This window comes from Anser brachyrhynchus, assembly GCF_964034855.1.
Source record: "Anser brachyrhynchus genome assembly, chromosome: 6".
Taxonomy (NCBI): Eukaryota; Metazoa; Chordata; class Aves; order Anseriformes; family Anatidae; genus Anser; species Anser brachyrhynchus.
This window is the reverse complement of record NC_137700.1, coordinates 45,314,683-45,329,426: the sequence shown is the minus strand read 5'-3', so window position 1 is coordinate 45,329,426 and position 14,744 is coordinate 45,314,683. Positions and strand designations below refer to the sequence as shown.

The window sequence follows — 14,744 nt, the reverse complement described above, 5'->3', positions numbered from 1 at the left end:
CCCACTTTTGGGGGTTCCTCCCCTAATTGGGGGGGACACAACCAATTTTGGGGGGGACACAACCAATTTTGGGGGGGACACAACCAATTTTAGAGTCCCCCACCCTCGTTTTTTGGGTTTCCCCCAATATTAAGAGCTCTTCCACCCAATTTTGGGGGACCCCACAATTTTGACGTTCCTTCCCCTAACTTGGGGCTTCAACCCTTCAATTTTGGGGGGCTCCCCCCCTCTTACTTTGGCCTTTCACCCTAATATTGGGCCTAACCACTAAGAACCCTGACCCCTAACACTACGGCTCCCACGGATCTAACCCTAACCCCTACCCCAAAAAACCCTAGAAACCCTAACCCTAAAAACCCTTACAGTCCTAACCCGATAAAATTTACCACACTAGACCTATGCCTAAAAGCCCTAACCCTAAAAATTAAGACCCTCTAAACCCTAACCCAAAAAGTAAAGATTCTCAAAGCCCTAACCCTGGAGACCCTAACCTTAATTTTTTTTTTTTTAAGACCTTAAAACCCTAAAACTCTAAATACCTGACCATAACTAAAACCCTAAGACCCTAACCCTAAAAACCCTATCAACACTAAAACCACAAAATATTTTAAAACCTTAACACACCAACCCCCAACCCCTAACCCTTATAACTCCAGCCCTAACAACCTTAAAATCCTAACCCTAAACCCTGGAAACCCTAACCCTGAAACCCAACCCTAGTGCCTTAGCCCTGAAACCTTAAAACTGTAACACCTTGTTAGAAACACTCTGTAACCAATAACATAGGCTCAGGCAAGGATCTCAGTGAAGTAGCATTTTTATTCACAATTGCAATGGCAGGCGTCCCACAAACTACCTACTAGTTCCATAACACAGTTTTTATAAATTTTTTTTTCCTCTCGGTGACCAGGACCCTCCCCAGTATCCCCATTGACTGGGTAATCCAGGTTCACAATCTATCCAGTGCTTCACTGAAAATACACAGCTGCTGGCCTGTTACAAGTCAATTTTCTTTTTTCCTTGACTGTTTTCCTCTTTGAGGTGGTAATGTTTCTTACACCGTGATTTCCACCCAATTGCTCTAAGGATTCTGGTTGTCTGCATTTCACAAGGTTGTCTGGTAAGCTTTCTTATCACTGCAAGCATATCTCAATACCACCTTCCTTCCCTCTAAACAACCTAACTCTGTGCAAAAACATTTTTATTCCCACAACCTTGATCCCCTTACCCTAAAATCCTTATTCCCTTTAACCCTAACAACTCTAACCACAACCCTAACCCTTCATATCAACCCCCCGACGCTAATGACACTGACTAATGATCCAAACCCCAAACTGCCCCAACCCCAGGCAACCGACAAAGAAACTGACACAAAGCTGAAAACTACAAAAAAGGCAAAACCCTGGATACAGACCCCAAATCACAAACACGCGACCAAAATGCTACAGAAAAGCCCCAGACGCAGGCCCCAAGCACTACAGCTAGGCCCCAGAAGCTCAAGACACATCCCAAAGCCAAAATGCAAGCCCCAAACGCTACAGAAAAGCCCCCAAACACCAGACGCAGGCTGCAGAAGTCTACAAGCGGGCCACAACCCACCCCCAGACGCAGGCCCCAAGCCCCAGCCCCAGCCCCCACACCCCAGACTCAGGCCCCAAAGGTGTACAACCAGCTCCCAACTGCCCCCCTCAAAGGGAGGCCCCAAAGCCTGCCAGAGGACCCTAGAGCGTACAAGCAGCTCCCAACCCCCCCGGCACAGGCCCCAACCCCCCCCAGACACAGGCCCCAAAGGTGTACAAGGAACTCCCCGCCCTCCCCAGAGGCACGCCCCAAAGGTGTACAAACAGCCCCAACCCCCCAAGACCCAGACCCCTACAGCATAGAAGCAGCTCCCAACCCCATCCCCAAAGGCACATGCCCCAACCCCCCCCCCCAAGGCAGGCCCTAACAGTGTACAATCTGCTCCCACCTCCCCCCCACACGCAGGCCCCAAAGGTGTACAAGCAGCTCACAACCACCACCCCCCAAAAGGCAGGCCCCAACCCCCTCCAGATGCAATCCCAAAAAGTGTACAACCAGCTCCAAACTCCCTCCCCCAGACGCAGGCCCCAAGCCCCCCCAGACACAGGCCCCAAAGGTGTACAAGCAACTCCCTCCCCACCCTCCCTCCCCAGAGGCAGGCCCCAAAGGTGTACAACCAGCACCCGACACCCCCCCAGATGCAAGCCCCAAAGGTGCACAAGGCAGCTCCAAACCTCCCCCCCAACCCAGGCGTCCAGTGCACGAGCAGCTCCCAACCCCCCCCAAACGCAGGCTCCTATACTGTACAACCAGCTCTGAACCCCCCCACTCCCCAGACACAGGCACCAAGCCCCCACAGAGGCAGGCCCCAAGGGTGTGCAAGCAGCTCACAACCCCCCCCCCCCCGAGGCAAGCCCCAAAGCCCCATAGAGGGAAGCCCCTAGCATGTACAAGCAACTCACAACCCCTCCCAGCTGCAGGCCCCAAAAGCGTACAAGCAGCTCCCAACTCCTCAAACGTGGGCACCTACAGTGGACAAGCACCTCTCAACCACCCCCCCCAGCTGCAGACCCCAAAGCTGTACAAGCAGCTACAAACCATGCCCAAGGCAGGACCCTGCAGTGTACAAGCAGCTCCCAACCCCCCCCCCCCCAGATACAAGTCCCAAAGATGTACAACCAGCTCCCAACCCACTCCAGAAGCAAGTCAAAAAGGTGTACAAGCAGCTCCCAACCCCCACAGATACAGATCCCTACATTGTAGGAGCAGCTTCCAACCCCCCCCAGATGCAGGCCCTGACACTCCCCCCCCCAAAACACAGTCCCCAAAGGTGTACAAGCAGCTCCACACACCCCCAAGACACAGGCCCCAAATGCCTAAACATACGCCAAGAAAGTACTAATGCAGGTGCCAAATGCTACAGACAGGCCCAAAAGCACAGGCACACGCTCCAGATGCTCGAGGCCAAGACGTAACTTGGCTTTCTGAATTACTGGAAAGCGGCTTTCCTTCTCAGCGAGGTGTGCGCAGGCTAGACAGGATGGGGCTTCAGGCACCTCTTCACCTGTGGAAACACACTGCCATCAGGCACTGCCATGCCAGACAAGCTTTTTCTGTTAAAACACCCTTCTCAGATGCCCCGCGGCATTCCAGTGACCTGCTTTGCTCCGATTCTAAAGACTAGTGTCACAGCCCACCTTGCCTGTGGCACCTGACCAACAGAAGAGAAAGCAACCATACCGTTTGGAAACCGTCACTGCACGTGCCGCTCCTTGATGCTCTGTAACCTCTTCTCAAATCCTCAGCCACTTCTGTGTAGAGCCTGCCAGGGCACCTGCAAAGCAAGATGGATACCCTTCGCAGTCACCTTGCGCAACTTGGCCATTCTGCTCCAACCCCACTCACGACCAGCCTGCCCTTCTCGTGCTGCTCTTCAGAGTGCAGCTTGGCCCCTCTGAGTCTGTGCGAGGCACCTGCGAAAGAAAAAGAAAAGCATAGGCCGCGGCAGCATCCAAAGCCGCAGCACAGCTAGGACAGGTACTCTCACCTGCTCCCTTACTCTGCCCCCTCACCCGCCCTCGAGGCAGATGCTTCCATCTGCTCTCTTAAGCCAGCTACAACACCTCTGGAATATAAACAGGACTTTAACTGTATTTTGTGTAGTTAAGTAACTGCAGCGACAACCGCACCCCTAAAATAACTGCTGCATCTGTTCATCGCTCACCTTGCCAAAACCAGCTCTGGTCGTGAAGTCCCAGGTCGTACGCTGTGTTTCAGCTTTAACAAATGAAAACAGTCAGAAGGTAATCATTCAGATGCCAGCATTAGCACCCATCCCTCAACCACACAAGGGACCCCATGGCTAATTTTATCATTTCAAAACAGCAGCCCCCTTGCCTCAGCACCTGGAAAGTAGATCAAGCCAGTCACCGGGTTGCCTACCAAGTCCTTGACAGTTCCAAAAGGAGCTCTTTCCTGTGACCTCTTCCTCCTAAGGTTTACCCCTCCTACTGGGGAGGGGAACGAAATACAAACAAAAAATCAAAACCCCGTATCTGCGAGCTTTCAAGATTCAATGACAGACCTCTCCTCTAGCACTACTCAAGCACTATGCAAACAGCTGCTCGCAAGCAGCTCAAGTCTCCCCCTCCACATTTGCCAAACACCACAGAGATGACTCTGTGCCAGCTGCCCTTCAGTACGTGCCCAGAGGCAGACCGGATGTCTTTGCCAAAACAGTCCGGACAATGTATTAGTACACCGCCACGTTAGCTACCATCACTAACTGCCAGGCAGGACAGCTCCAGGCCAAACACACACACACAGGCACGCTACAAACGTTACGAACAAAACACAGAACACAAGGCGCAAAAAAAAAGAGGACTCCCAGAGGGAAGCCCTACAGCAACAGCAAGTCAGAACAGGTGCCCTGCAGCAGACCCAAGGAGAGATTCAAATGTCACGACATGCGACTGGAAGCAACTGCCAGAACTGGGATGATGGAGGCATAAAAAGCCTGCCTTTAAGACAAGAGACCAGAAGGATGGGGAGTGCAAACCCCAGAAGAAATCTCTTAGGAAATGAATTCCCAAGACAGAGCTCCTGATGCGACCCAGATGACTTCTGCAAGAGTGAGGATGGAAACAGATGCCATCTGAAACCGAATATGATGCACAAGGCCTGAAACACATCGGCGCTTTAAGCTGCGTCTGCAATACAAGAAGTGCTCGGATCAGACCCATGATGACAAAACAAGCATTTAGGACCTTTGGTACGGCTAACAAGTTGCCTTTCCAGTCTGTCCAGTGCAAAAAGCAATGAGGATATCAAGACCTGAGGAGCACGTAACATGATGATCACATCAAGAAACATTTGACACAAAGACCCGAGGAGTGCATGACACAGAACACACACTGCAGAAGCAGCACTACAAGACAAATAAACAGATGGGAACTGTCCTGCCTGGCACATACACTCACACTACAAAATACCCCCTGCTCCTTCTATTAGCCTGGTGACCCAGCCTCAAGCAGCCTGAACCACCCTCACAGTGGCACCAAGTATATTCAGCCGGCTGGCTCCATGCTGCTCCGGCTCCCAGCTCCCATCAGCCACACCACATATGCAAATACCAGGTGCCCCTCAACTTAGCTCTCAGATTGCTGGATGGTAAATTCCCTCCACCTCAAGAAATGCACAGACACTGAGACATCTTAGTCCATGGCCAGGCTTATCATCATCTGCAAAAACAGCGTACCAGCATTCACTAGCACACCGGCCCTGATGCCCACCTCCTCCGCAATACTGACTACCACTGAAGCAACATACGGTTGTGCTCACCCGTTCCTGTCTGAGTCCAAGCTCCAACAGTACAACCAGTATCACCCACACCACCTGGGAAAACAAAGGGATAAAATGATCGTTGTGTTCTCAAGTAATCACCCACCACACTGCTCCTCTATCCCACCCAGCCTCACCTCAGACCCTCAGCAGATTCTGAGGAAGGCCTGCTGCAGCACCTGCTAAACCAGGGGAAACACTTCAAGGACTTGCCTTAGGGGGACCTTGCTTAGGGACACTGACTGGGCTGACGACCCTCTCGTCTTTCCTCAGCACTCCACAATGTGGGGATTCACCTCTCCAAGGCTGCAGGAAGCACCCACAAAAGAAAAAAAAAAGGCAGATCCTCAGGCACCTCACAGGCACAGCCTACCTGCTGCAATACCTCTCTTTCACTAGCTCTTTTTCTTCAGCTGCTCACATGCTCCAACTCGGCCGGGCCGGCACCACAGACTGGTGGTGCTTTCCACACTGCTGGAAAGCAGGCTTTATCCTCAAGGCACGTGCAGGCTAGATGAGATGGGGCTCCAGGCACCTCTTTACCTGTGGAAACACACTGCCATCAGACACCGCCATGCCAGACAAACTTTTCCTGTTAAAACACCCTTCTCAGATGCCCTGTGGCATTCCAGTGACCTGCTTTGCTCCCATTCTAAAGACTGATGTCACAGCCCACCTTGCCTGTGGCACCTGATAAACAGAAGAGAAAGCAACCGCAGCGCTTGGAAACCATCCCTGCACGTGCTGCTCCTTGTCACTCTCCGGCCTCATCTCAAATCCTCAGCCACTTCTGTGAAGAGCCTGCCATGGCACCTGCAAAGCAAGACAGAGACCTTTCATAGTCACCTCGTGCTACTTGGCCATTCCGCTCCAACCCAGCTCATGACCAGCCCCCCTACTTAAGCAGCTCTTCAGAATGCAGTTTGCTCCTTTAAGCCTGTGCGAGACACCTGTGAAAGAGGAAGAAAAGCATAGGCTAAGGCAGCATCCTAAGCCGCAGCACAGCTAGGACAGTTACTCTCATCTGCTGCCTTACCTCTACCCGCTTACCTACCCCGAGGCAGATGCTTCCATCTGCTCTCTTAAGCCAGCTACAACACCTCTAAAACAGAATAGAGGGGACACTTCGAGTGACAGTGACAACCGCAACCCAACTATAACTGCTCCATTTGTTCATCGCTCACCTTGCCAAAAGCAGCTCTGGGTGTGACGTCCCAGGTTGTACGCTGTATTTGAGCTTTAACAAATGAAAACATAGAAGGTAATCATTCAGCTGCCAGCATTAGCACCCATCCCTCAACAACACAAGGGACCCCATGTCTAGTTTTATCATTTCAAAACAACAGACAACTTGCCTCGGCACCTCAGAAGTAGATCAAGACAGTCACCGAGCTGCCGAACGAGAGCTTGACAGCTCCAGAAGGAGCTCTTTCCTTTGACCGGTTGCTCCTAAGGTTTATCTAGGACTGGAGAAAAATAAAAACACTCCACATCTGCGAGCTTTCAAGATTCAATGACAGACCTCTCCTCTAGCACTACTCAAGCACTATGCAAACAGCTGCACCCAAGCAGCTCAGGTCTCCCCCTCCACATTTGCCAAACACCACAGAGATGACTCTGTGCCAGCTGCCCTTCAGTACGTGCCCAGAGGCAGCCCGGATGTCTTTGCCAAAACAGTCCGGACAATGTATTAGTACACCGCCACGTTAGCTACCATCACTAACTGCCAGGCAGGACAGCTCCAGGCCAAACACACACACACAGGCACGCTACAAACATTACGAACAAAACACAGAACACAAGGCGCAAAAAAAAATGACTCCCAGAGGGAAGCCCTACAGCAAGTCAGAACAGGTGCTCTGCAGCAGACCCAAGGAGAGATTCAAATGTCACGACATGCGACTGGAAGCAACTGCCAGAACTGGGATGATGGAGGCATAAAAAGCCTGCCTTCAAGGCAAGAGACCAGAAGGATGGGGAGTGCAAACCCCAGAAGAAAAATGCTTCGGAAATGAACTCCCAAGACAGAGCTCCTGATGAAGCCCACATGACTTCCGCAACAGCGAGGATGGAAACAGATGCCATCTGAAACAGAATATGATGCACAAGACCTGAAACACATCTGCGCTTTAAGCTGCGACTGCAAGTCAAGAAGTGCTCAGATCAGCCCTACGATGATGAAACAAGCATTTAGGACCTTTGGTGTGGCTAACAAGTTGCCCATCTAATCCGTCCAGTGGAAAAAGGCAATGAGGATATCAAGATTTGAGGAGCGTGTAACATATGATAATCGCATCAAGAAACATTTGATACAAAAAAATTACACGCACAGAAGAAATGATCTCTTTAGGCTCCCACTGCAAGATAAGAAATGCTCAGCTTCCAATTGAGCATCAGCATTATTCCAGTGAGGTCAAGTGTTCGACACCCTCAGGAAGGCTTCCCCAGGGCCTGCCAAGCACCAGGAGCAACAGCACAGCACAGACAACACAGAACACAGACACCAAGCTGGAACTGCCCTGCCTGGCACGTGCTCAAGCCCTACCTGACAGAATCTCACGCCCCCGCACACTGTCTGACCGTGATCAATCCTAAAAGGCCCCATCCACAGTAATGACTTAAAAGCACAGACCCTCGCCCTATGTGTGCATTCAAAACCCGAAAGCAAACATAGCACTTGCCCCGCAACTTAGCTTGGGAATGATGGGAGGCAGGTTCCATCCTCATCAAGAAACACGAAGGCTAGCCAGGACATTGCTTCCGGCACGAGGCTCCTCTTCACCTGCAGAAATAAAGTGCCATCGGGCACTGGCACACCAGCCAAACTTCTTCCAGTGAAACACCCACCTCAAAAACAAAACAGTAGTCCACTGACCTGCTCTGCTACTGAAGTCAGATAGACCAACTCCAGACAACTGCCCGCCTTCCCCTGCCAACCACCCCCAAACACACAGTATTTGCCCCTGGACTTAATTCTCAGGGGTCACAATCCATCCTCAAGGTGGATCACAGAGGCCAACTAGGATGTCCCCACTATCTTCTTCGTCCCCGGAAAAGAGGAGTCACCCAGAGGTGGGACCAATAGACTACCAAACCAAAACCAATGCCCTTTTCCCAACTGTACTCCACTCACCTTCCCGATCCAGGCTTAGCGCTTCCATTTACTGTGCTGAGCCAAGGTCACATAGCTTAGACCAAGGAGAAAGAACAAACAAACGTGAAAATCCACAAAACAGTCTATACCCACTCCTCTTCTTTCTTCCCCTACCCCAACAGCCAAGAAGCCCCAGACCCACGTTCCCCAACCCAGTACCACCGCTTCGCTCACCTAACATCCCAAGGAGATGCATCACGCTCCCAGCTCCTCTTGTGCTCCGAGCATCTCCAGCATTTCAGGAACTGGAACCGCTGACGCCTGGCGCGCCTCAGGAACGTGGCAGGAGATGTACTCTGCTGTCGCAAGGTGCTTCCAAAGCCTGCATAACAGGCAAAGCAGACCAACACAATCCACTGACCAACTCAGGGCCCACACTGCCGTCCACTCACCCTCGTGCCTCATTCAAGTGTCCGTGCCCATGCCCTGGGCTACAAGAAACAAAAAGAGGAGGTCATATCCGTGGTGGACATGCAAATAGTACAGCTCCTTGCAGAGGACTCAAACACAGTGACGAGAGCCAGGAAAAAAAAACCCTCAGGTCCACAAATGCCAAAAGGCCATGAATGCACAGCAGCCCCAACAGGGATAATCACAGACTTACCCTTTACAGATGAAAAAGGTGACCCTGCTCAGTCTCTTGGTAATGCTACCGTGCTTATGCGGTCGAGGAACCGTACCCCACCATTTCTTAGAAACGAGTTAGCCGGCAATACCTCCTAAGCACACCTCTATTACGTGAATTCCAAGCACTTAAAAACTAGAAGGCTGCAACGTCTAAAGACTCTACAGCCACACACACCACAGGCAAAAGCTCCAAAACTATAACAAACTGTCCCTAACCCTGAAAAAGACCACCCCTTCCACGCCTACTGCTGCTCTTTTCAGATGCATGCTTACACAGGGAGCTTCGATGATACTTATCTCCTAAACCCTGCTCCATCACTTTGCCACCAAGGTTATAACTTTCATAATATTTGGCTTAAATCAGCAAAAATCATAAGGGACCCAGAACCACAAAGCAAACACACAAAGTAAGATTGCCACAATATCCGTAAACATGCTATAACAATTACTCACCTGAAGAAGAGCTGCTTGCAATACAGGCACCTATTACTAGATTGGTTTACTCTAACAGATCCTACTAGCTGTTACCTCATAAAGATGGGCGTACCGGTCTCTACTTGGAAACGCATCAGTCCATAGACTCTTAACCACCTAAAGAAACCTGCAACTCACTGAAGGAAAAACAAAGCACTTACCCCAAAGAGCAGCCCAGGCAGAATGAGCTCTCTGATGGGATGCCTGTGACTCAATGACCACCAGGCCCTCCCTGGAACCCAAAGCCAATCACCTGGGAAAGGGGAGGGGCAAAGCACAAGTAGAAAGAGGAGAAGCAGCAGCTGTGGTTTATTTATTTTTGCTTCAGCTTTGAATATTGAAAGCTTTTCTCCTCTACAACTCCTGTCTCAGGAACCAAACAGCATTCCAGTGACCTGCTTTGCTCCTATTCTAAAGACTATCACAGCCCACCTTGCCTGTGGCACCTGATAAGCACAAGAGAAAGCAACCACAGCCATAAAAGCCACTGCACCCTCAGGACAGTTACTCTCATCCCCTCCTTTACCTCAGCCGCTTACCTACCCCACATGGCAGATGCTTCCACCCATTCTCTGAAGCCACCTAGAGTACCTCCAAAAGAGGAACTGGAATTTTACTCTATTAGATGTAGTTAAAAAAACTGCAGCGACAGCCGCACCCCAAAAATAACAGCTACCTCTGTTCATCACTCACCAGAGTCACTCCAGAGGTAGCTCGCGTCGTGACGTCCTGTACTGCACACTGCGTTTCAGCCTGAACAAAGAAAAACACAGTCAGAAGACAAACATTCAGCTGACAGCATTAGCACCCATCCCTCAACAACAGAAGTCACCCCATATTTAATGTTTTCGTTTCAAAACAGCAGTCCACTTGCCTCTGTACCTGCAAGTTAGATCCAAGCTCGAAAGGAACGGCCACCATCACCCATGCCACCTGGGAACACAGAAGGACAAAATGACCACTGTGCTTGCAAGCCACCACCTGCCACATTGCTCCTCTGTCCCAAACAGCCTCACCTCAGACCCTCAGAGGGAAACACCTGAATGTCTTCCCTTCGCTTCAGATAAGGGATCACCAGGCTGATAAAACTCCCACCTTCCCTCACTGCTCCGTGACACGGGGATTTCCATGTCCAAGACTGCACGAAGCCCCTGCAGAGACAAGAGAAAAGCACACCCTGAGGCACCTCACAGCCGCAGCGTACCTGCTGCAATACCTCTCTCTTCCCAGCTCCTTTACTTCAGCTGCTCACCAGCTCGAACTGAGATTCTTCGCTCACAGCGCACGGCAAACTCTGCCCGGGCCACACAACACACACTGCACAAGCTACGTTGTTTAAGACACACGAGCTGGAACGTTCCTGCCCAACAATCAGTGGCATCGCACAGGAAGGATGCCGCACGCTCCTAGAAACCAAACCTACCAGTCCTGAACAGCTCCCCTGCCAGACAATTCCCCACCTCCTCCTGCCAACCACGCTCAGCGCACACACTATTTGGCTCTCAAAAGAAAAAAAAAAAAGTAATACCACACACACACAAAAAAAACAACTGAGCACCACAAATGCCAAAAAGCCATGCACACACAGCAGCCCCAGCAGGGCTAATCACAGACTTACCCTTTACAGATGAAAAAGGTAACTCTGATACGACCCTGCTCAGTCTCTTGGTAATACTGCGCCTACGTGGTCAAGCCTCTTGTAGTGTGTAATCAGGCTCTTTTTAGTCCTCTGGAGAGTTACACAAGTGGCTTCATACGTCTAGAGATTCAAATATAACCCAAAAACACAAGTGGATCCCACCATCCCAAAAACAAGTGAGCCAGCAACCTCTGCTAAATATCCCTCTAGTAAGTGATTTCCAAGCACTTAAAATCTAGAAATCCATAGACTCCAACCTGCCCAAAGAACCCTGCAACTGACTGAAGGAAAAACAAAGCACTTACCCCAAAGAGCAGCCCAGGCACAATGAACTCCCTAATGGCATACCTGGGGCTCATATACCATTTGGCCCCGCCCAGCACCCAAACCCAATCACCTGGGAAAGGGGAGGGGCAAAGCACAAGAAAGTAGAAAGAGAGCAGGAGCAACAGCTGTGGTGGTTTGTTTCTTGTTTGTTTACTGTGTTGTTTTTTTTTTAAATCTGGTTTAGCTCAACAGCATGCAGACTGCAGACAAGAGAACTGGGGTGATTCTAGAAACAACAATACCCATGCTTTTGCTGCAGCTTTGAATATTGAAAGGACAATATGACCAAGCAAGTAACTGAAATTTTTTCAGCTAGAATTAGCTCAAACCTTTATTTATATAGAAAGAAAAATCTGGGAGCATAACAGATCACACGCCAAAACAAAAAAAAAAATAAATTCCATGTAATAACATCACTTGCAGGAAAAATCACGTACTTGAGTAGGCTATCTGAAAACCAAAAGGCTATGCTGATGGGTCAAAACACACTACAGGACAACGGAGCCTGGCCCTCTGCTGTACCGACTTAAAACTCATCCCTACACTCACCAATGTGCAACCCCAGCCCAAACACAGACACACTATTTCAGCCTCAACACAGTTTTGGGAACTGCTGGAAAGCAGGCTTCAACCTCAGCGAGGCGTGCTCAGGCTCCACGGCATGGGGCTTCAGGCACCGCTCCACCTACTGAAGACGACCACCATCATCAGGAGCTGCCACGCCAGACCACCTTTTTCCTCTGCAACACCTTTCTCAGGAACCAAACAGCATTCCAGTGACCTCCTTTGCTCCTATTCCAAAGACTATCACAGCCCACCTTGCCTGTGGCACCTGATAAACAGAAGAGAAAGCAACCACAGCAGCAAAAGCCACTGCACCCTCAGGACAGTTACTCTCATCCCCTCCTTTACCTCAGCCGCTTACCTACCCCACGTGGCAGATGCTTCCACCCATTCTCTGAAGCCACCTAGAGCACCTCCAAAAGAGAAACTGGAATTTTACTCTAATTGATGTAGTAAACTAACTGCAGTGATGGGCACAAAAATGTGCCCAGATGGCAGCAATCACAGACTTACCCTTTACAGATGAAAAAGGGGACCCTGCTCAGTCTCTTGGTAATGCTACCGTGCTTATGCGGTCGAGGAACCGTACCCCACCATTTCTTAAAAACGAGTTAGCCGGCAACACATCCTAAGCACGCCTCTATTACGTGAATTCCAAGCACTGAAAATCTAGAAGGCTGCAACGTCTAAAGACTCTACAGCCACACAAACCACAGGCAAAAGCTCCAAGACTATAACAAACTGTCCCTAACCCTGAAAAAGACTACCCCTTACACGCCTACTGCTGCTCTTTTCAGACACATGCTTACACAGGGAGCCTCGATGATACTTATCTCCTAAACCCTGCTCCATCACTTTGCCACCGAGGTTGTAACTTTGATAATATTTGACATACAGGCAAAGACTCACAAGTAAGCCCCGCAATTTGGCAAAAATCATAACGGACCCAGAACCACAAAGTAAACACACAAAGTAACACTGCCATCCTATCCGTAAACACGCTATAACAATTACTCACCTGAAGAAGAGCTGCATGCAATACAGGCACCTATTACTAGATTGGTTTACTCTAACAGATCCTACTAGTTGTTACCTCACAAAGATGGGCGTACCGGTCTCTACTTGGAAACGCATCAGTCCATAGACTCTTAACCACCTAAAGAAACCTGCAACTCACTGAAGGAAAAACAAAGCACTTACCCCAAAGAGCAGCCCAGGCAGAATGAGCTCTCTGATGGGATGCCTGTGACTCAATGACCACCAGGCCCTCCCTGGAACCCAAAGCCAATCACCTGGGAAAGGGGAGGGGCAAAGCACAAGAAAGTAGAAAGAGGAGAAGCAGCAGCTGTGGTTTATTTTTTTTTGCTTCAGCTTTGAATATTGAAAGCTTTTCTCCTCTACAACTCCTGTCTCAGGAACCAAACAGCATTCCAGTGACCTGCTTTGCTCCTATTCCAAAGACTATCACAGCCCACCACCTTGCCTGTGGCACCTGATAAGCAGAACAGAAAGCAACCACAGCCATAAAAGCCACTGCACCTTCAGGACAGTTACTCTCATCCCCTCCTTTACCTCAGCCGCTTACCTACCCCACATGGCAGATGCTTCCACCCATTCTCTGAAGCCACCTAGAGTACCTCTAAAAGAGAAACTGGAATTTTACTCTATTTGATGTAGTTAAAAAAACTGCAGCGACAACCGCACCCCAAAAATAACAGCTACCTCTGTTCATCACTCACCAGAGTCACTCCAGAGGTAGCTCGCGTCGTGACGTCCTGTACTGCACACTGTGTTTCAGCCTGAACAAAGGAAAACACAGTCAGAAGACAAACATTCAGCTGACAGCATTAGCACCCATCCCTCAACAACAGAAGTCACCCCATATTTAATGTTTTCGTATCAAAACAGCAGTCCACTTGCCTCTGTACCTGCAAGTTAGATCCAAGCTCGAAAGGAACGGCCACCACCACCCATGCCACCTGGGAACACAGAAGGACAAAATGACCGCTGTGCTTGCAAGCAACCACCTGCCACATTGCTCCTCTGTCCCAAACAGCCTCACCTCAGACCCTCAGAGGGAAACACCTGAATGTCTTCCCTTCGCTTCAGATAAGGGATCACCAGGCTGAAAAAACTCTCACCTTCCCTCACTGCTCCGTGACACGGGGATTTCCCTGTCCAAGACTGCATGAAGCCCCTGCAGAGACGAGAGAAAAGCACACTCTGAGGCACCTCACAGCCACAGCGTACCTGCTGCAATACCTCTCTCTTCCCAGCTCCTTTACTTCAGCTCCTCACCAGCTCTGAGATTCTTCGCTTCAGTTTCCCCATTGACTGGGTAATCCAGGTTCACAATCTATCCAGTGCTTCACTGAAAATACACAGCTGCTGGCCTGTTACAAGTCAATTTTCTTTTTTCCTTGACTGTTTTCCTCTTTGAGGTGGTAATGTTTCTTACACCGTGATTTCCAACCAATTGCTCTAAGGATTCTGGTTGTCTGCATTTCACAAGGTCTGTTAAGCTTTCTTATCACTGCAAGCATATCTCAATACCACCTTCCTTCCCTCTAAACAACGTAACTCTGTGCAAAAACATTT

At 49.9% G+C, this 14,744-nt stretch overlaps 1 protein-coding gene across 1 annotated transcript in view; it reads right to left on the bottom strand.

The window, feature by feature from the left end:
• The window catches only part of LOC308197366 (uncharacterized protein), a 43,074-nt gene that overhangs the window by 1,832 nt on the left and 26,498 nt on the right, over positions 1 to 14,744 (bottom strand). Inside the window, exons 21-33 of the mRNA XM_080597695.1 lie at positions 14,445 to 14,644; positions 14,209 to 14,343; positions 14,075 to 14,125; positions 13,886 to 13,945; positions 12,508 to 12,559; positions 9,778 to 9,869; positions 8,690 to 8,946; positions 8,495 to 8,549; positions 6,717 to 8,143; positions 3,746 to 3,798; positions 3,262 to 3,646; positions 2,998 to 3,085; positions 1 to 1,168 (exon numbers count right to left, since the gene is read on the bottom strand). The exon at positions 1 to 1,168 is cut by the window's left edge and continues 1,832 nt beyond it. The gene's annotated coding sequence lies outside the window, so the exon portion shown is untranslated. The remainder of the gene's footprint in view (positions 1,169 to 2,997; positions 3,086 to 3,261; positions 3,647 to 3,745; positions 3,799 to 6,716; positions 8,144 to 8,494; positions 8,550 to 8,689; positions 8,947 to 9,777; positions 9,870 to 12,507; positions 12,560 to 13,885; positions 13,946 to 14,074; positions 14,126 to 14,208; positions 14,344 to 14,444; positions 14,645 to 14,744) is intronic.